The 21,332-nt window shown below is 54.7% G+C and overlaps 1 protein-coding gene across 5 annotated transcripts in view; it reads left to right on the top strand.

Annotated features, from left to right (window-relative positions):
• The first annotated feature begins 13,038 nt into the window (after window positions 1-13,038).
• Window positions 13,039-21,332, top strand: part of MYOCD (myocardin) — a 263,589-nt gene continuing 255,295 nt past the window's right edge. For 2 of the 5 annotated variants that reach the window (XM_072881172.1, XM_072881173.1), the window contains exon 1: window positions 13,039-13,121. The gene's annotated coding sequence lies outside the window, so the exon portion shown is untranslated. The remainder of the gene's footprint in view (window positions 13,122-21,332) is intronic. The other 3 variants (XM_072881177.1, XM_072881178.1, XM_072881176.1) reach the window with 2 other exon arrangements.

Below are 21,332 nucleotides of genomic sequence, written 5' to 3' on the forward strand. Positions count from 1 at the left end.
CATCCTATTCCCCTTCCCTCCTCCATCTCTACACAAACCATCCAGCCATCAGATACCCACATCACTGCATTCAGTCTTCTGTTTCACTGCAGAGCTCGTAGCTGTTCAGCAACTTATGTTTTCACACCAGCCCAGCATGTCCTTGGAACACGTAGGACATCATAATGTCCTACAGAAATGGCATAATTTCCTAGTCTAGAGTGACTAAGCAAGGGAGTCCATAGTGGCATCCACCTTCATGCCAGTTTGGATCATGAAATTACTATCACTTCTTAAAAAGGGTGTGATTTTCCCCCCTCAAGTAGCCCAAGGTGAGCCTGCGGTTTTACCTCCTATTTGTCCACACACATTAGTTACCTGCAGGTAAAGTAGCTCTACTTTTTCAGCAACGAAAGCCAGACCATAGCAGCCTGTAACTTATAAGGATGAGGAGCTTTGCCTGCTGTCAAGACTGTGGTGACACTGGCCAGTAAAATGGAGTGCTTGAGCCAGAAACTGCAGAAGCCCGTCGCTCGACATCAGTGAGTGAACCAGGATGCAGGGCTGCAGTGAGCGTGGTGTGTGCCCGGCACCCGGGAGGGTCAGCTGTGCCAAGGGAGAGGAGGCTTCCCTGCCGTGCCAGGGCTGGGACCATGTCTTGCCTGGTGTCATGAGCATTGGTGGGTGTGTGACACTGATGGGAGAGCAATGGAGAAAACTGGAAAAGCTCTGGGAACTCATGCGGATGTCCCTAAGCCTTTCCTACTGTTACAAGGTCCATGCTTGTATTTGATGAGACAGTTGTCTGGTCTGGGGATCCTTGTTTGGTGTCTTACTTCTCAGGGTCTGTCCTCCAGACAGGTCATCCACTAACCCATCTCCTCTCTACTAGCTGACACCCATCCTCCAGTCCCCAGTGTGCACCTTGGAGAGGCATTCAAAGCACCAATGTTGTTCCCCTGGGCTGTTCCATGTTCACGCTGCTGATGGCAGAAGTGTGGATACAAGGTTCCTTATCCTTTGTGCTTTTCCCATGCCCTTGCCCTCAACATCACAGGCAAGACCTTGCCTGTAAGGCAGTTGCAAAGCAGAAGCATACCTGGCGCTCCGTGATCTGTGCTACCCATCTGTGTGCCGTGTTCTCATCTTGCATACACAGAGACACAGCAGAAAGGCCAGCATGCCTTATCCAGGTCTTGCCAAAATGAAGATCAAGAAGCAACTTGATTATTCGCATGTGCATCTTCAAAGAGAGAAAACCCCAAGTGCTAATGGGCCTTTTAACATGGTGTGAGTAGCATTAGCCACGACCCAGCAGAGAGCAGGAGCATCTAGCTGCTTCTATCTTAATGATTATAAATAAAACCTGGAGCATGGGGGATGCAGGGAAACAAGCCATGGTATAGAGGCCTCTGGGCACTAGCTGTGCTCTCTGACTGAGCCAACACACGGATGCATGGAGCCTGAGCTCGATTTAGCTCTTCCCCCAGCCTCTCTGGGGGAGAAGCAGCACTGCACTGGAGGATATTAGTTTGCTGATGCTATGGTGATGCTCAGTAGGGCTCTTCAGCCAACAGCAAACTCCACCTGGGCTATAACCAGAGGACTACAGAAGTATTTGCAAAAAGGAAATAAATCCACAGAGCAAAGACACAGACCAAGACATATACTCTTGCTGCAGCTAACAACCCATGGAGTTAATCTGAGTGGCAGCAGCAGCCTGCCATGTGTTTGCTTTCCACAGGGAAGCCCATCCTGGTTATCCCTGGTACCATGCGATACAGACAAGGCTGGAGCCTCCCCAGAGAAATGCTCTTCTCTGCCAACGTCCTGAGAAAAAGCCAATGCACCATGAAGAGACTTTCCACATGACAGTGAACAAAAGATGGATGACACTAGAGCCACAGTGTCATAAACACCATCCTTAGAGCAAACTGTCTGCTCACACAATTTTATATAGCTCCCAGAAGGGGCTGATATTATTCAATTATGCCTAAATCTTCTCGTCTAACATCCTTGACAGGGAATTACATGTGAGCAAAGGTTCCTGAGTGAACCTTGCTCCCTGTAGGACTCCCTTCCAAGTAGTGAGAGTAAAAATCCCAAAATCACCAGGTGCATTGTGGTGGTCCTGCAAAGTGGGTTGCACAGGGCAATGGGACAGCAGGGTCTCACAGAGGGTCCCATCTTGATCGGTGCTGCAACATGCAGGATCAAAACCTCAGAGGATTTCTCTTAAATCCTGCTGAGTTTGGCTCTGCAGAACCGTGGTGGTGGATTTTACCAGCAAACCTGTTGTTTCCAAGTGATATAGTAACTGCAGTTATCAAGGACATCAGGTAATCAAGAACAGAAATCCAAGGAATCCAGGAAGAGAAATCAATTTGACAATGCTGATTTTACCATAAATATGGTATTTGAATGGAGGTAATTGGTAGGATTACCCCAGGAGGTGAACTTTGAGGTGGTTTATCCCTCAGATTAGTGGCATTTCACTGAAAAAGTCATGTTTCTCAGCAACAAATAATGACAATACTTGATAGGGGAGTGGGACTATTCTCACAAAGTGGCACAGGATGTCACAGGGACTGCCTTAGCCAGTAAAACCTTTGAAAAGACAGAAAATAAATAGGCAAAAGTACAGGCAACTAATGGGGAAAGAGAAACAAATTCCTTGGGCCACAGAAATACTTGAATTTAGACTGATTTCAGGGAGCAAACAGCAAGGTGTAACCTGGGGAGCTTCATTAAAAAAGAGTTTACATTTCTTATCTGTAATCTCACCCAGACCTCCCCGGTCCGATTTCTGCCAGAAGAGCAGATGTATGGATGTCTGACCCCCTGCAGAGGCAAATGTCTCTCTCCCAGTCACCCCCGTCTGGGGGATATTACTTTCTGCTCTTTAAGGAAGGCAAACACTCCACACCCCACTGCAGGGACTCTTGATTATTTTCGGCTCTGGCTGTCAAAATATAAATTAAATCAATTCCTGTTGTCTCAAGAAGGAACAGGGCCCTTCTCCCTGTAAGTTACTCTTTGTCCTCTGTCCATGGCAAATGAAAACCCAGCCAGCATCATATAGCTGAATTTGTCACTGGTTTTAAGTGAGTTAAATGATTGGGAATACAAACAGCTTCCCCTTCTACAGCGGGAGACAGGGCAGTTGAAATGCATAAACTGAGGCTTTTCCCACCTGTGATGAACTGCAAACTGCATGGCTTAGACCTGGGAGAGGGCGACAGCACGCAGCATTGGAAAAACAGCTCTGTCAAGGTGCATTGAGTATCACAGTCACATCTGTTAACCCGAGGATGTGCACTGGGAAATGCCCTGCGCTCTCTGTTTTTCCAGGTCAAAACTTCATTAAACTGGGACTGAAGTGAACACCATAGACTGCAGAGTAGAGGGAAAGCCATTAGGAGAGCAGGTAGCAGAAATCCTTTGTTAGCTTTTCCCTTGACAGCTGCAGGATGTGGCAAATTGCAAGCATGCAGAGAATAGCCTGTGCATCTGATTTAGGAGGATTTATTGCTGCGTCCTGCTTTTCTCTTCTCAAGGCATGTCTGTACTTCTTACTGCATGACCCAGGAGGTTGCAATTGTCCCACCGGAGAAGTGATCTGGGTCTGACTGCACTGCGCAGAGCCAGCACTGTGCCTCCGTGACTAGCTTCCAGCCCCATGACCAAGCCTCACCAAACTGAAGCCAATCTGAGGGGCTCTTCAGGGCCAAGTTTCAAATAGCCAGTAAGGCTCAGTGTGCTTCTGAGACCAAAGGAGAGCTGGAGGTGGTGTGGAGAAACCTCCCACCCTCATGGGCAGGGAGATTGCCTGCCTGATCCGCCCAAGGACAGGCAGAAGGCTTCACAGCACAGCAAGGTCTCGAAGCCCAGACTGATGTCCAGCCACAGCACTGTCATCATCACCAGTGTGATGATGGGAAGCAGGCTACTTGCAGTTTTGGGAGACTGACTTAAGATTTGATGTATGTGCCCTTAGCTTAAATGCCAAGAGTCAGGAAAGCCCCAGCTGTGCTCCCAGAGCTTTCTGCAAGATCCAGGGTCTCCTGCGTGCAAGGGCCAGGACAAACTGGGAGCACTGGGACTTCTCCACCTCCTGCCCCATCACCCACCACGGACTAGCCCTGTGGGGATGCACTGTGAGGAGATGATACAGACCATACCCCCAGTCCAGCTTTCCTTCCCTTCCTTGGTTGCGCATGGCTTGGGGAGACAGACAGGACCAGCCCAGAGCTACCAGTGCTGCGGTGGGGATGCGCTGTGCGGCTTTCGACTGCATTGCGGCCCCAGGCCCTGGCTGCCTCCCCCGAGCAGGAGCGCGGCGTGCGGGGGTCACCGCGGCTGAGAGCCCGTCACCTCCCGCAGCCCCCGGGGGAGAAGACCCCCGGCCGGGGACAGCCCTCGGCTGCTCCGCTGGCTGCTCGCCCCCCGGGGAGCGACGGGGTCCCGGTCCTCGCTGAGCTCTCGCGTTCAGCACGAAGGGAGAGGATTGATGCCGCGGGCGGGGCGGTGCCAAGGCACGGTCCTGCCCCGCCGCCGATGCCCGGGACCCGGGGCCGCACCCGACCCTGCCCCGCAGCGGCAGCCGCGCAGCCCTGGCCGAGCCCTGCAGCAGCCCGGGCTCGGCCCTAGATGGCACCGCGCTCCCGCAGGCACCGCCGCGCCGCTGCCGCCGCCCGCCACCTCCCGCCGGGGCGGAGGGGGAAGGGGCCCGGCAGGGGCGCGGGGGGGTGAGGACGGGGCAGCCCCTGCGAGTCCCCGCGGCCGGCCGAGCCCCCCCCGCGCCCCTCGCACCCATCCCGTGCTGCCCTGCTCTGTCCGCGCTGCCCGGCTGCCCCTGTGCTGCCCTGCTGCTCCCGGGCTGCCCCACGTCCCTGCCCAGCACTCGCAGCCGCTACAGGCTCAGCCCTGGCCGGAGACCCCATCCGCTCCATCCCAGCCCACAGCGCCGTGCTCTCGCCCTCCAGCTGCCCCATCACCTTCCCCCTCCTCTGCTGCTGCCCTCGGTGCCACCTTGGGCACCCCTAGCCCGGGCTGTATGACAGGGCCAGGCTCCCAGAGGGACCGCTGCCCGGGGAGCAGAGCCAGCTCCAGCAGCTGCACAGGCAGGACCTCTGCCCCATGGGGTGTCCTGTCCCCTTCCCTGGAGCAGGACCCCTCCAATGCGGTCCTTATGCTGCAGTCCAGAGGTCTGTGAGATGGGACCCTGCCTTGCTGAGGATGGCACGACACCCAGGACCAGCTTCACTTCCCACCCTCATCCCTGGGCTGGCTCAGCTCCAGCCACAGCTTGGACAGCTCAGGAAACCGAGTCGCTGCTGGGTGTTCGCCAGCTCGCCTGTCCCAGGACCCTCTATGGGGCCTGAAGCTGGTGCTTGCTGTGGGCAATCCCTGAACAATTAAAGGGGGCCATGGAGCATTCATGGAAAGCATCCCCCTTTTCCTCCCCCGGGGGACTGATCCCCCTGGGAGGAGCAGTGGACCTTCCTCCACTCAGAGTCTGCCTCACTCCAGTCCCTGCTCCCCATCCTGCCCGCTCGCATGGCTTGTGTGCTGCAGGAGCAGGTCTCCACGGGACCAAATGCCCAGGACCTCTCTGCTCGTTATAGGGACGACCTACCCATCAACCCTATCACCTCCTCCAAAGATCAGGCTTCGGTATTTATGCTGGGATTTCACTAGCAGCTGAAATGTGCCTAGAGAGCAGTGCAGAGAGTGGGGCAGCCTGGAGCGGGTCCATCCTGACCTCTCTTCTCCGGCCAGTGGGCCAGTGGCCCCCCTTTGCTCCCAGGTGGGCTCAGTGGTCCTGGACGTGTGTGCGGAGGGGGACGCCGGGATCCCATCTCTGCTCAGAGTGGTCCCTACATACGAAGCTTCTTCCCCTCTTTCCCTGTCGTCCCATGAAATGCGCTGGGGAGAACACACACTTCAGCAGGCAGTTGAGGGTTCATCCCTTGACACAGTACTCGTTTAACTCCATCCCCCTCCTCGTTTATTTATGGGCCTTCATCACCGGCACGTCTTCACCCTGATGGACGGCATTTGCACATATCCTTCTTATCCAGAACACGGGGCTTTGCAGCTACTTCTCTATTTACTGTAATTTTTAGCTCAGACACAACCAGAACTCCCACCCTATCTGGGCGTCTCAGTGCAGAAAACAAGACTAAACTATTTTGGGATGTTTTTCCCTTTTCCTCATACTTGGGTGCTTTCCCATGTGGCTAAGCCTCTGGAGCCTTCGGGAGGGTGAACCTGTTTCGCATACCCCTCCGAGAGCTGCCGCTGGACCTCTCTGCACACTTTAACCCTCCTCTGACCATGAGCACCTCCCACGCGAGGCAGCTCCGTGCTCTGCTTGGTTTCCTGAGCTGGAAAATGTATCCAGTGTCAGGGGATGAGCTGGGAGCGCAGCGGATGGGAACAAACCTCCCAGGCTCCATCCTTCTGCACCATCCTCCTTGTCACCTTGTCTGGTCACACCTCCCCAAGATGCCCAGAAAACTAGGCGCTGATCCCCCAAGGCAGGGTTTGGCCCCGTTTTTCTGGCACATGTGAAAAAGAGCCTGGAAAATGCCCCTTTGCCTCCAGCACTCCCGTTTTAGTCCTTATTGCGTGGCAATAGGGGAAAGGCCAGCACAGAGCCGAAGCGACTTGCAAACCTTCCCCCTCCTGCCTCTGTCACAGCCAAGGGTCTCTCCATTGAAGTCTACTTAAAGGTCTAATAAAATTTCCAAACTGGAAAAATCTTTATGCAGAGGGTTCGCTTTGTTTAAAGGAAGAGAACCATAAAGATAAAACTGTGCCTGCCCGCTGCTCCCCTCCCGCTACCAGGGCGAGGGGCCGCGGCACAGCCCTTCCCACCCAGCCCGGCTGCAGACGGAGGAAGAGCTTGTTTTCCTAACGAGAAGTTTGAAGATTAAAAGGGGAAAAAATCAGCCATTTGGAATCCTCTACTGACGCTGCAAATACCCTCGTTAATAGATATGTCTCGTTTTGTTACCTCATTTTAATTAATCATTAAACAAAGACAGCTGCCAAATTTTGGCTCTGGCTCTGAGCCTACAACTGACTTGGAGCCCTTGAAAAATAGACTATTTATGGTGCCTGGGTTTAAAGTTTAAATTTCTTGTATAAACTTTACCCTTCCTAAGAATAGCGTGGGGAGTGCATTGCCGGCTGCATCCGCGGTGCCCCGCGCCCCCGGCCACGAGCCCTGCGTGGTCTGTGGTGAGGCCGGGAGGGAGCCGGGTCTCTCCAGCCTCATCTCATCGCAGATGAGTGGCTGCACTGGTTCCAGGGTGTCCCTCGCCCCTGTGCCTCCCCGGCCCACCATCCATGCATGGGCAGGTGCCGTTGACATCGGACATGCCCCACTCCCGTGGCCAAACGAGAGGGTTGGCTTTTGGGCAGAGCATCCTGATGCAGGAGAGCATCCCCGCATTCACCAGCGCTGGATGGGTGTCTAAGGCTCCCCTGGGAAGTATTTGTAAACCCCGGGAAAGGCCGGGGCATGGAGCCTATTACGTGTGTTAAGGCATGACTGATGCATCCAGCCCTCCTACTGCCCCCCAAGGACTGGGGTTCCCATCTCTGCTTCATATAGACACTTGATACCAGGGCCCTCAGATTTTGCATCATGGTGGCTGGGAACCCAGGGCTCCTGTGCCTTCCCTTGGATGGCAGCTTGGGGTTCCACAGGTAATGAAATGTAATTTTTATTCCTTTATACTTTCTGATTATTATTTTTTTCTCAGTTAAAGTACCTCAGGGATAGGCTGGAGTCTGCCACCCTCCCATCTCCTCGGATCACCGGCAGGGAAGGAGCTTTCTCGGAGGCTGGGGCTCGATGCAGCTCAGCAGAGGGAGGGCACGGCAGCGCAGGAGGAGCAGCCTCAGCACAGACTTTTGGCTGGCTGACTCGTCCAGTTCCCCGATGCTGGGTGATGCTCTGGGGGGGGGGGGGTAGGTTGAAACAGGGACTGTGGTCTTTGCATGGCATGTGTCCTGGTATGCTGCTTGCAGAGTATCTCGCTGCAGAGCTCACACTGCCCTACAGTCCTGGCCTCATGCGAGTACTTCCACGCACTCATACACATCCATGCACACGCGAACCCACGACCCAGAATTTGGTGCAAATCAATCCTTTACACACAGACACTTTGAGACCCTCCCTCCTTGCACACATGCACGACTGAAATAAATGCATGGAAACCCAGGGCTGCCTGCTCCAGAGCTGAGCCACACTGTACCATGCTTGAAGCGTCCCAGCAGTTATCTGACCACCTCACAGCAGCACTGGCATCCCAGTTTTGGGTAATTCCCCTGCAGCAGCACTGGAAGGCCCTGCGCTTTTTCAGCAGGGCTGTGCCACAGCCTGCAAGTCCTTTGTGGGATCTCTACCGCTGCAAGCTCCCCGGCTGCCAGGCTGGCTGCAGATGGGAATGAGATGATGTGCCGAGATGATCAATAAACGGGGGTGCGTGCAGCGTGCATCTGCTTGTGCATGGGGCACAGAATCAGGCTGGATGCTGGGTGAAGGATATTTAACTCTTCCAGCACCTAAGGAGCAACTGAGATGTAAAGGCTGGGAGGAAAAATCACCCTGCACAGTTGCTGGCTGCATCCCAGGGCCAGGCTGACAGCGCACAGCCCCTCGAGGGTGGTGTTTCCCACACAGCCGCCCTGGAGATGAGCGTGGCTGGGGTTCAGTCCCATGGCCGTGGGGTCTTCCCAGCCGGCCAAGGTCTGGCTGTCCCCACCTGGGGCTGCGTGGCTGCACGCAGCTGGCACTGGGATCCACACCGGCTCTTGCCGACCTGCCCCCCCTGTCCCGAGAGGGAATGGGGCCAGGCTGCAGGACGAACTCCTCCAGCTGTGGCCGGGAACCCGCAGCTCATATTTCACCCTGCTCGCAGCTCTCCCACTCGGGTGACACCAAACGCGTGTCACAGGCGCTGGAGCAGTCTGACGTCCCCCCTCCCGCCCACACAGCCTCAGCCCCTGGAGAGCCTCTGCCCTCCACCTCCCCGCCTCAATGGCTAAAATAAACTGTCTGTTACACAGCTCGCGTGGTGCTGGGAGGCTGAAGCTGGATGGAAACCCAGCGAGGCACATGCAGTGCCAGACACCCCAGGTTGCATCCCCAGCACCTGCCTGGACCTGGGGTGCTGCCAGATCCAACCTCTGTATCCCACCTCCCTCCAGGAAAGCCCCCGAGACACGCCTGGTCTCCCCATCCCAAGCAAAGCCTGAGCACCTGTAAGCGTGCACAGTGGCACAGCCACGCCACCGCCATGCCACCACCACGCTGCCGTGACCCGTGGAGGATTGCGGTGCCCACAGGCAAATGGGAAGGGTGGCTGTGTGGCACGGGCAGCAAATGACCCCATGCACCCATGCCAGATGCTCACGTGCTCCCATGGGATTGCTGGCAGAGGCAACCCAAGCTGTCTGCGGGCAGCACAGCCATGCCACCTCTGTGCCACCCGTTGATTGCTCCATGCCATCGACCTGCTTGTCGCCCCAGGCTGCACGGCCTGGATGCCAGAGGTGAGCTGCTGTGGGGTGCTGTCAGCTCGCGGCACTGATGGGGTAAACTCACCACCTGTGGAGCTGGTGGGGAAGAAATTCATCCTCTGGCCCATGGTTATCCAGCCACCTGCCAGGCAGCTGACCCTGCCGCACAGCTGGTGTGCACGTCTCCCTCCAAAAGCTGCTACCATCACCCTGAGGAGCTCCTTCTCCTCCCCTCACCCTGGCCCAGCTGCCAGCACTGGGCCACCGCTCTGGTGTCACCGCAGAGTGGTCCTGCCCTACCTGAGCTCTTGTGACAAAACTGTTGTGAAGACCTTCCAGTGTGAAGACCTTCCAGTGAAAACTCGTATGTCCCCCACCAGCAGTGGCAGCATGGACAGCAGATGGCTTGGAAGAAAGCTCAGAGAAGGGTGAGTTGTTCCACTGCCCGGTGTGGACTGTTAACTCTGAACCCTAATGATGACAGCCTAAATAACGATACTGGTATTATACAGCCCATTAGTACAGAAACACTCACCTCTCCACCTCAGAAATGTTGCTGCTTCCCTTTATGTCCCTGTCCTAAAAACCTTCTGCTCCTAAAGGACACTTTCTGGACCATAGCTCTGCCTTGTCCAAACATATTATGAACAGACCTCTCCCAGGCAGAGTGCCCAGATGTGGTATTAAAGTAATTTCCACAGGGACCATCGTGGCCGTTAGATTATTGGTGCAGTCCCTTTTGGGTCTCTGGCTTAGGTCTCTCCTAGATCAGGAGCTACTTTGCTAAAAGGGCTCCACTTACAAGCTGCCATTTAAACAAACCTGGTGGGAGCCAAGGATTTATGGAAGAGCTGGGGAAGGGCTGGGGGAGATCCCCCTGCTACATATGTCTGTCCAGCCAGCGACTTCTGCACAGACCAAAGAGACGTGTTTGTTAGTATGAACAGCAGGTTCACCGGCGGGTGAGTTTACAGCGAGATGGATATAAATAAATACAAGGAAAAGGACTTCCCCCTACACAGTGATCGTCGTCCTGCCTGCCTGGGGAATGCTGCCCTTGGGCTGGATGCCGGTCGGAAGAGGGGTTTTCTTCAAGGGAGCTACCTGCAGGTGTCAAAAAAACCTACAGTGATTTTTTTTTTTTGAAGGGTGAAAGTTGGGGGGAGGAGGGGGAAACTTCCACCAGCACCATCACCAGTGCACAGCACAGCAGTGGCAGCCATGGGGCATGGGTGGGTGGACGTCATTCTGCTATTTATCAGTTAGGAGAAAGCACCAGGGAGAGGATGTGTAGGGCAGAGGCAGAAGAGGTGTGGGTAGCACAGGCAGGGAGCCTTTGGAGTTCGGTGTTAATGGGGAAAAGAGGTACAGCCTGAGCAGAGACACTGCCTCTTGGGCTTCTCCTGTGTTCAGAAAACACTATTTAGCCCAAGTGAGGAGGACGGCACCTGGGAAGACCCTCTCTCCATCCAGGTTCCCTTCCCAACAGCAAGAGCCTGCAAAATTCCAGGCTTCAGTGAGGCACTGAGGTCAAAAGAGAAAGAGTTGATGTAAGGGACAGTAAAGTGTTATAGGCTGCATTGGCGCAGCTTACCCTAGCACAGCTGCACAGGATGGCCTAGGCTAGCCAAAGCCCTGAAAAGGGGTTTTATAGGTGGGAAAGTGATGTAAAAACAGCCCTAAAAAGGGTTTTGACGCATACGTGAAGTCAAAGGGCATTCAGCAGCAGTTCATTCTTCACTCCCAAGGACCAAGTCTGGAGAAATCAAGTCCTTTGGGACCTGCTGATGCAGCAAACATGATAAAGAGCAGCTCCATTCTTGAGGTGAGGCTGTGTCCCTGGAACACAGGAGAAAAGGGTCTGCAAGCACCCTTCCCCTTCCCCTTCTCCTTCCCCTTCTTCAGCCGGTGGTGCTCCCCAAAACTGCCTTTGGTACCCCTTGACCATAGCCTGGTGTTCCCATGAACTTGAGGGTCTGTAAGGTGGGGGCTGTTGTGGCTGTATGGACACGTCTCATACTCACTGGGGCAACGACGGATGTACCCCGAAAGAAAGTAAAGAGGGTCTTGGGGTGTTCAGTGCACAGGACCTGCCTGTCAAGAGAGCTCTTGGTTCACAGCCATGCCTCTCTACCACCCATGCCCTGGGTTTCACAGCTGGTACGTGCCACGCAGGCTCGGTTATCAATCAGCCTGTGGCCAGAGACTGCTCTGCTCAAGGTGACAGCACCTCTGCAAATGCCCGGCTGAACTAAATAAAACCTTCTAGTGCTCAGTCACCTGTGGATTAGACCTTTGGGTGCCCTGGCCAGCCCAGGCGCTGTGACTTAGGACATGAGCTACAGCAAGCCCCAGTTCATCAAAGTCCTGGCAGTTTGCAGTGCCAAGGGGAGCTGTTTCACTGCTCATCTAGGCTGGCCTCCCTGGGCAAACGGGAATGCCCAGAGGATGGGGATGTAAGACACTGAGTCTGGCAGGGACTGACACGTAACTCGCATATGTCCTGGCTGGGATCCCTGCCCAGCTCCTCACTGCTGGGGTAGGGCTTTTCCAGCTGCCCCTGCTCCCCACTACCAATACAGAGATACTTAAAGGGGTGCAGAGATAAGGAAGGGGGGGAGCTGTGATTCGTGCAGGAGGTGGCAAAAGCCCGGCACAACACGGGAGCAGCGTTCAGCTCTGCGCTCCTTGCTGCAGCATGGCTTACAGCGGGTCGCGGGGGTGCGGGGTCCTGCTCGGCGAGAGCCGGCGGGTTTGCGGCGGAGGGGCCGTCGCTGCCGCCTCCCGTGCAGCCCCGGAGCCGCCCGCGCCCCGCCGGTGTGGTCGGGCGGCTCTTTCGGAAAGCGTGCCCGGTGAGCCCCGGAGCTTTCCTGCTTAACGGCAGGGCGGGAGAGCGGCTGGGCTGCGGGGTCAGGGATGGGAAGGCAGGTGGAGGAGGCGGCAGGAGGAGGCAGAGCAGAGGCGCGCAGCCGGAGGGAAGGCTGCCGCTGCCGCTGTTAGCTGAGCCCTGGCAGGGGCGGCTCCTCCTCTTCCTTAACTCTTGCGGGGGCCGGAGCGGAGCCCGCGGCTCTGGGCTGCAGCTGGGGCCGCCCAGCGAGCCCCGAGCCGGGCGGGGGGGGGGGTCCTTGGCGCCGGGCAGCTCCCGGGCTCCGCGCTGGGGCCGCAGCCGCCCCCGGCCGCTGCCCACCGGGGCACAAGGCGGGGACCGCCCGCGCCCCGGCTCCGCTCGCTCCCCGCCCGCGGGGATGCTCTGCCCGCCCCTCACCTGGGGCCAGAGCCGGGCAAGGTGAGAGCCCTCCCGCCAGCCCCCGGCCGCAGCCCGCTGCCAGCCCGCACGCCTGCCCGGCCGGCCCCCGGCCTCCCCTCCTCTGCACCGCGGGCTGCAAGAAGTTAATTTATTTTTGGAAAAGCAGCTCTCAGAGTCTGTCTAATTCCACCCGCACCAGCTCCTTTCACTCTATTTTAAACCAGTTCTTACTGTGCTTCAAGTTTATAAAAACAATCACTGCTCCCTGGTAAAAGCAGCCCTAATCCACGGAGAAAGCAAGGAGTCACAAAAGCAGCATCTCCTCCAGGACACTCTAGCTCAGCCGAAAAGTTTGCAGGTAATTTACGTTTCCTACTTAATGTCTTTCTGTTCTTCTAGCTGCTTTCTCACATGCGTGTTTGGTTATGTTGACACACAGCACCTACATGTTTCAGCATCTTTAGGTAGACGGAGCACAGTCAGGCATTGCTGCTGCCTGCTACTTCTTCTGGGTTATTGGTGGAGCCTTGGTGGCCACTCGCACATGGCAGGTCTTGGACTATGTGCAGACATACATGGAGCGTGGCACTTGTTCGGGAACAGGCACAAGGTGCATTTAGCAAATCAGGAGCTGGCCTTCCTGGAGAGGCCAGCAGGGAAATGTGGAGAGGATGCAGCAGCTGGCTTTGTACAGGGAGGATGGTGGTGACGGGCCATGTGAGGTTCCTGAAGGCTCTTGCTTTGCTGCAGCCATTTGGAGGCTGCTCTGAGGGTTACTCTAATCCCTCCGCCCCAGCCGGTGCAGAGGGTATCCCTCCCAGCGGGTCAGGATGTGCAATGGCACCCTGCTTTTGTTCCTCTCGCTCCTGATTTGAGAGAAGGACTGTGTTATGACTCCGTTAACTGTGGAGGGTCATTCTTGTTGCACCAAACACTCAGCCGTTTAGTGCAACTTCTCTGTGACTCACCAATGCAACCCACAAAAACTGTTTAGAAAAAGCTCCCAGCATCGCTCATGCTCAGAAATCCAGGGCATTTATGGACTGCTTTGTTTCTTTTAAATGAATGCATTGCAAAATGCTGCCAGTCATAAACTACTGATGTCATTTGTTGAGCACTAAAGTGCTCGGGGGAGGTTTTGTCAGCCTTGTGCAGGGTTTTCTGGTGTTCCAGGGTTAATGCTTTCGAAAGCACTGCCTTGGCAGCCGCAAAACGGTTACATTTCCAGCACAGTTTGACTGTGCAGGAGCAGGACAGGCGGCAGCCCTGCCAGGACAGGGCTGTGCCGGTTCCCTTTCCTTGCAGGCTGCGTGATCCAGTGCTGCCCATGGGTGACCTCTCTCCTCATCAGAGCAGCCCTCAGGGTATATACATGTTTGTTGGAAAAGGGATGAGGGCCCAGGTTTTAGTGCTGTGTATTGCAATTGCTGCTTTGCTGAGATCCATCTGGGTCCTGGTTGACTTTTCCCTGTTGCCTATTGGTGAAACACGCATCATTTCAGCTCTGAGTGGGGAAAAAAAAAAACCAAAAAGGCAGAAAAATTAAAGGGTTTTTTTGAGGATTTCATGACCTGATCTCTCCTGTAAATGTCATTTGTCAGATGGCCTGAGGGACAGCAGAAGTCAGTGACGCCACGTCCCCCTCTCCGATGCAGCTCTTTCTGGTGCTGTCCGTGTGTTTTGGTGGTCCAGCATGCAGGGGAAGGGAAATATGGTTGTTGTGTGGAGTGTACAGGCTAAAAATAGTTTCCCTCTCATGCTCCATCTGAATGGGCAGCCACATATGACTGTACATGGATTTGTCTGATAGTCCCATTTCATTGTAAGAGACAAAATATCTTAGTTATGGCTTTGTTCTTCAGCTAACAATGGGTAGCTAAAAATATCCGACTTTGTTCCACTCAATAAAGTTCTCTCAAGGGGAGACACTAACGTTACATTTTTGCCAGATCCGTGCAAAATGCAGCCAAAGAAAATGCACATTTTTGCCAACAACTTTTCATAAAACTTGTAACTAGCAGAAAACTCCATACTGTTCTGCGAGCGGGGCTGTGCAGTCTGCCGCGCGCAGCATCCCAGGGCTCCTGGCTGCCCTGCTCCCTGGGAGCATCTGAGAAGGGCCAGGCATACAGCCCACCCTCGTCCTCCTCCGTGCATGCTCCAGCTGCACCATGGGCTGCCAGTGCATTTGGGCTTGGCGGGCATGGGGTGATGTGCTGCTGCCTGCTCGTGCCTGGCAGGGGGAGATTGCCCCATCACTGCCAGTGGCAGCTGGTTGGTGGTCGCTGTGGTCTCGCTCCAATTCCCTTATTTCCCATTTTATGGCAGCTGGGGCTGGAGGCCAGCCAAGCCGGCCCGGTCCCGCTGTGCAAGCGCTGTGCTCGCATTAAAAGCCTGGCACAGCTGCTGCAACTCGCTTGCAGCCTGACCGCCAAGAGGAAACCAGCAGAGACCTCACCGGGCTGGCATGGTCCCCACAGAGAAGAAGGAGATGGGCCCTCCTGTGCTCAACCCCATCTCCAAATAAAATTGCTGCCTCCCCACTGCTGTCACCTTGCTCTCTGGTGCCCTCTTTCTGGCTGCAGCACTGCACGGATGGTTACTGCACCCAGAAAGGGTCAGGGAGGCAGGAGACAAGTCCCATCCTTTATGTCTATGGAGGACAGCCTGTTCCGTTGGTAACGCTCCCTCCTGTGCTCCCTTGCCTTGCAGCCATGGACAGAGCAGATCTGGGTGACCTCAGCTAAGAAAGCCCCTCTTTCCACGTCAAAGCTATTTTGGATGAGTAAGCAACCACACCATCTGCAACAGGCACTTTGCTTTCTCATTTACAAGTACCCAGGCTCAGCTGGAGCTCATTTTGATTTGGGCTGGAGAGCTGGCCACTAGGTGCTTACTGAGTGGGACCAAGTCTTGTTTTATCTTCGCCCAACATCAGGAAAAGAGGTTGTGCTTCTTCTACCTTCTGTGGTACCACAGTTTTCCAGGCTGCACATCCTTCTTGTAGCTCTTCTCTGAACCCGTTCCCATTTTCCAGTATCCCTCCTGTTGTGTAGGCACAACGACCACTAATGATCTCCCTAATTCTGGATGTCTTTCTCTGTGCTATATTTGCTTTCCAAGCCGCAGTGCCACGTCCAGAGCTCCTACTCAATCAGTTTTCGCTGTGCCCCTTCCTGCAACCTTGTCACTTTGCTGCTTTTCTCCAGGGTCCCTTTGCTTTGCATGTGGCCACGTTAAGTCTCTTTGGCATTCAGGTAGAGACATTTCAGAAGAACAGAGAAGGTTTCTGGGTTGTGGCAGGAGCAGTCACCTGTGCCAAGACCTGTGGAGCTTGTTGGATGCCTATGAGCAGCTGAATGTTACTGATGGAGAAGGGATGAAGGCCAGGGGATACTGTGTGTCTCTTCCACATGCCACGGCTGAAGCAAAGCCTCTCTCTGCCTGGCATTTACCCTGCTCCTTCACCACCCCTGGTGTGGAGGACCTGTCTCCTGCTTGAAAGGCTGAGCTCCAAAGGTGGGCTACCCATCCCAGGTGGACAAGTGCATCTTTAGGGAAGAAGATGCTGCCTGATGTGATTCATGCAGTGTTTTCTGCCACAGTATTCCTGGAATGTACCTGCTTTATTTCTTGGCCTTCTCGCCTGTTATTGGAGAGGAGCTAAGTAATGTACTGGGTATTAGATGGTTCAGAGATACAGCACAGACCCTTGCACCCAATGGAGCAGAACTAAGAGGCACGAGTGCTGAGCAATCGGCTCTTCTGCCTGCCTCTTCTCCTCACTCCTCCAGCCCCAGCTGCATGCCCCACAAAAGCAGTCAGCCCTTGTGTTTCCCTGCACTTGCTTGGCTCCCAGAGGGTAGACACTGCAGAGACAAGATTGTCTTTTAGAAACTCCCCCAAAGCCCACCTCTCCTGCCAGCCTCCTTCCCAGGCATTCCTCAAGGACCTGTGCCCACCCTTGGGACTGGGAGTCAGCGGGTGCCTTGGATTCAGGCATCAGATACAGAGACTGTGTCCAACCTCAAGCCCTTGTGTGGGAAGTCTGGAGAAAACCAGTGAGCTGATAGCTGGGAAACAGGAAAAAGAGCACACCAGGTCACGGCATCCAGCTCCTTGCTGTTTGGGAGACTTGCAATAGCACTGTTGTGGTGAGTTACAGGCAGGACCTTTCTGGAAGGGGGCAGGAGGCAAGTTCATCATTTTTTTGGCTGAGGTGATCCAAGGGCAGCAGATTTCCCTGCTAGGACTGCTGAGCCCGAGCCTTCAACCATATTCTGTGTCTCCTGTAGAAGCACCTCTGTTTTGAGATTGCCCAAATCACACATGAGCTCCAAAGGTGGTATAGGCACTGATGTTCAGGAGTGTGATCCTAAACACTCCTCCCAGGTCATTGTGGCTCCAGGTGCCTGCTGCCAGCCTTGTAGTCTGGAGGTAGGGCTGTTGCCATCTCTGTGATGGCCCATCTTTCATTCACTTGACTGTAGGTGGTAGTGGGTTTCAACCTATACCCCCCACTTCCCAGGCAAGTTGTTTCATCTGCTGTTTGCCTTGAAGCAGGGACATTCTGCAACCAGGAGTGCTAGTTTCATGGGACAGGCAGGTAGAGGGACCCTCCATACTTGTCCTTCCTTCTGAGCCAACCCCAAACTGGTTTTCAGTCCCAGAGACAACAGTGCAAGGAATGCAGGTGGGGGAGGCAAAGGGAGAGGTTGTGGCCATGTCCAAGCATGGGTGGGGGAACAGTCTGGCAGTGCAGACCCTGTCCGCTCTGCACCTGGAAGCAGCTGCCAGGAGATGGGGGCTTCTGGCTTGCAGGGGTAGCTGTGGACATGGGGCATCATGCATGGGAGTGGATCGTCCAGCCATCAGAGGATACTCCTTTAGGACCTTCTAGCTACGTGTTGGTGTCTGCATGGCCCCAAGATGGGATCTTGTGACTAAGCATTTATGCATGTGGCCTCACCATGACCTGCTGTGGTTATCTCCTGTCCTGCCAGCGGGTGCTGCTAATGATTTAGTTTAAGCTGTGAGGTAATTTCTGAGAACCTTAGGTGGGCCCATGCTGTCTGGATTTTCCAGTCTGTGCTCTGTGTGTGGTGCATGTGGCTTCCTGGTCAGCACACTCTTCTCCTTGGGTTCATGGAGCACACTGGGAATCCTGCTCTCAGGATTGTCCCCTTCCACACATTGGTGCTTGGCATGTGATCCTGAAGGCAGAATACCCAGTGCAGTGACCTTCACGATCCTTTGGCCCCTGCACCTGGGACCTGCCTATGTCCATTGTGCCATGTGTTCCAGGCATACAGCAGCCACCAGCTCGGTGCTGTTGGCATTGTCCTGGAGAAGGCACCACGGCAGGGGACATAGGTCCGCCTTTTCTGCCTCATGTTGATTTATGTCGCAACCTCAAGCCAAAAATACACCCTGCTTGCACAGGCACTGTTGGAACAGATGCAGAGGGCTTATCAGCTGTCCCCAGGGACTTCCTGGCTCTGGACTTCATTGTGAGGGTGTGACAGCCACAAACACCCTCAGGAATGGGGCCATGCCCACTCTCTGAGCATTGAGGTGTGGGGTCTGCTGCCTCTCCTGCAGGGATGGCAGTGGAACTCTGCACCTGGAGTGTGCTGCGTGCTGTGGGTAAAGTTTCTCCCCTACAGACAGAGCTCTGCCTAACGGACAGTGGGCAACCTCCCAGGCGGCTTGTTCCTGCTAGGATGTTTTTCCATCTACCAGCACACTGTGCAATGTGATTCTTGGTGCCAACTGGTGGGGCATCCCGGTGGGCCTGCATATGTGTGATGAAGGACCAATAGATGCCTTTGCAGAGCTGGTAAGGATTTAAATGAACTAAAATAAAATCCAGGCTACAATGAGCAGGCTTTCCCACCCACCCCTCATGCTGGCCAAGGACTAGCCTAGTCTGGTGCACCCCAACCCCCACCAGCTCCTGCTCTTCTCTGGATCTGTCCCAACATTGCACAGTGTAGGCAGCAGGAGACCTTGGGGTGCCAAGAGCTGCTCTTTGGGAGCCACAAGGCAGATGTGGGACCTGTGACAGCTCTGCGCTGACCCCATTTGGGCTCTCACCAGTGTTGCCAGTACTGAGCATGTGCCCAAGGAGGTTCCTCATCGTCTGTCCCTGAGGGCTCTGCTCAGGAGGGAGAGGGGACCTCATCTTGGCGCGGTGTATCTCAGTGAGCATCATCCAGCCCACAGGCAGGCTCTGGCCTCTAATGAGGAAGCCTGCCCATGTCTTTTTCCATGTCAGCAACATGAATGGTGTCCAGTCTGCCTGATATTCTCCATTCCCAGTAAATATCTGGGACACACCTGTGAGCTCACCATACACCTGCCTAAGTCAAGCTTCTGGCACACTGCAATGTTCCCTTTGTAACATCCCTCTTGTCCTGTTAGAGCTTGTGCAAAGCCATTGCTGCTTTCTCTGTTGGCATCAGTGTGGGCTCAGGATCCCCTGTCTCCTCTCTGCCACTGCCTAACCTTGTCCCAGCCCTGCGTGCAGTGGGTGCTGAGGGTTGCCTGGAGGAGAGCTGGTGTGGCTCAGCCCTGGGGGAAGTTGGGGAAAGGCAGGACCTGCAGAAATCTCCAACGTTTCATTCCAGCTCGCTCTGGTTTAGTTCTCCCACTTTCCCCAGTGGTGTGCCTACAATGTCAGCCACGCTGCCCAGGGGGCTGTCCTGCAGCAAAGCTGTCCCTGAGCCCTCAGATCTGTCACTCAAGTACAGCAGCTCACACCTAGCTTCTGTGTGTCCCTGGACCAGTCGCCAGGGCTTTCTTCTCTCTTGTAGTCCCCCAATCCCATTAACTGCAGAGCTGGTTTTACACTTTACATTATTTTTCAGGCCTCCCAAGGTCAATCCATCCCCACATGTTGCTGTAGCCAGTGAAGGGAAAGAAAACAAAGTGGCTGCGGCCTATTGAGGATGACAGTCTAGCATATCATTATTAGAGGAGCTTCTTTGCTCTTAGGACAAGTTTGTGAGCAACAGGGTGATGCTGTTCCCACAGCGCATTACAGTGTGTTACTCCAAAAGTAAGTTTTGCAACTTCCCTGCATTTCTAGAAGCTAAATTGCTGCTGAGGTAGGGCAAATGATCAGGAAATTGGGCTGAGCGTCTCGCCATAGGAGCCGGGTTCAAGACATTCCTACAAGGACTCGCTGAAATGCAGAGGGACCTGGGGATGAAAGAGCTGAAGAGAGCACATGGACCCAATTGGGTGCGGATCCAGATCCAGCACATGTCTGTGCGTGATGTTCCCTATCTGCGCTGCAGGCTAATGCAATAAATCAAAGTGAATCACTAGGAGAAGGCCTGTCAGAGCAGGTCATTTTGCAGGGCTTTGACATCGGCCAGCCAGCTGCTGGACGGGGCATATGGAGTTTGTTTAACTACCAGCAGCAGCACATATTGCCTTGGGTCCAACAGCTCATTTTGCAGTGCAAGTAACAATAACATGCATTTGCAGTTGACGGAGGGCTGCAATGCCATGTGGGATTTGCTCTCAGCTCAGGAAATGTTCCTGGGAAAGTCTTTTCCCTCCCAGTGTTAGAAGAAGAGTCTCAACTCCTTTCTGAAGTGGGACAATGAATAATAACTCCCCAGAGATGTGGCAAATGCTGTGAAACAGCCTCACATAGCTGTGAGCTCCAGCTCAAAGGACCCCGCTGCGTTCTGTCCCTGGAAAATTCACAGGGTCTTATTTCTGCTCAACAAACAGCACGTAGGCATCTCCACCAGCGGCTGTCATCACCACCCTGAGGAGCCGTCCTGGCATGCTCTACCGAGTCCCTGGGCTCAAGGCTGACAAACTGCTCCCTGCCCGGAGATTGCTTCTCTTTGCTGCACGAGCGCGCGTGTCCCCGCACTGCACGGGCTTCCCCTTGCCTGGTGTTTCTGTGGCTGGCCCGGCAAAGGGCAGGAGTGGTTGCAAATAGCTCATGGAGTACTGAGCTGCTGTCAGCACAGCCAGGCCTGCTGCTCCCTCCAGCCGCACTGCTGAGTGGAGTTCAAATGACAGGAATGCTCCTTTAGGTGGTATTTGAGCTTGGCAAATCCCTTGTGCCATTGCTTACACATGCCTGTGCCACTGCTCTGCATTGTCTCCGTTCCTCTGGGGCTTTTCTGTAAGGTGGCTCCAGGCCTGTGCCCTGCCAGGCTCCATCATCAAGTCCTGCAGAGCAGCCAGGGGTCCCAGGGCTGCATGCATCCCCATCCCACTGTGGTGCTTTCCTGCAGGAAACCAGTCTTCTCCTCTCTTTAGCAGTGCAGTCAAGCCAGACAAGAAGAAGGTGCATAACTCCTTTACCCCCATCAGTGCAGCAGCTTCAGGGCCCTCCTGGCAGGGACTGTCTCATGTTCACATGGCACCCTGTGCTGTGGGGCCACCAGGGTCCTGCCAGGGTCCAAAAGGTTGGACAATGTTGCTGCACGGGACTCTCTACATTGTCCCAGAGCATAGGGATGTGCAATAGTGAAAGGTGGACACACAGCCTTTTGGAAGGGTTCCTAAACACACTCCTTAGTTCAATTTGAACAAGAAG

Source organism: Ciconia boyciana, chromosome 16 (genome assembly GCF_034638445.1).
Source record: "Ciconia boyciana chromosome 16, ASM3463844v1, whole genome shotgun sequence".
Lineage (NCBI taxonomy): Eukaryota > Metazoa > Chordata > Aves > Ciconiiformes > Ciconiidae > Ciconia > Ciconia boyciana.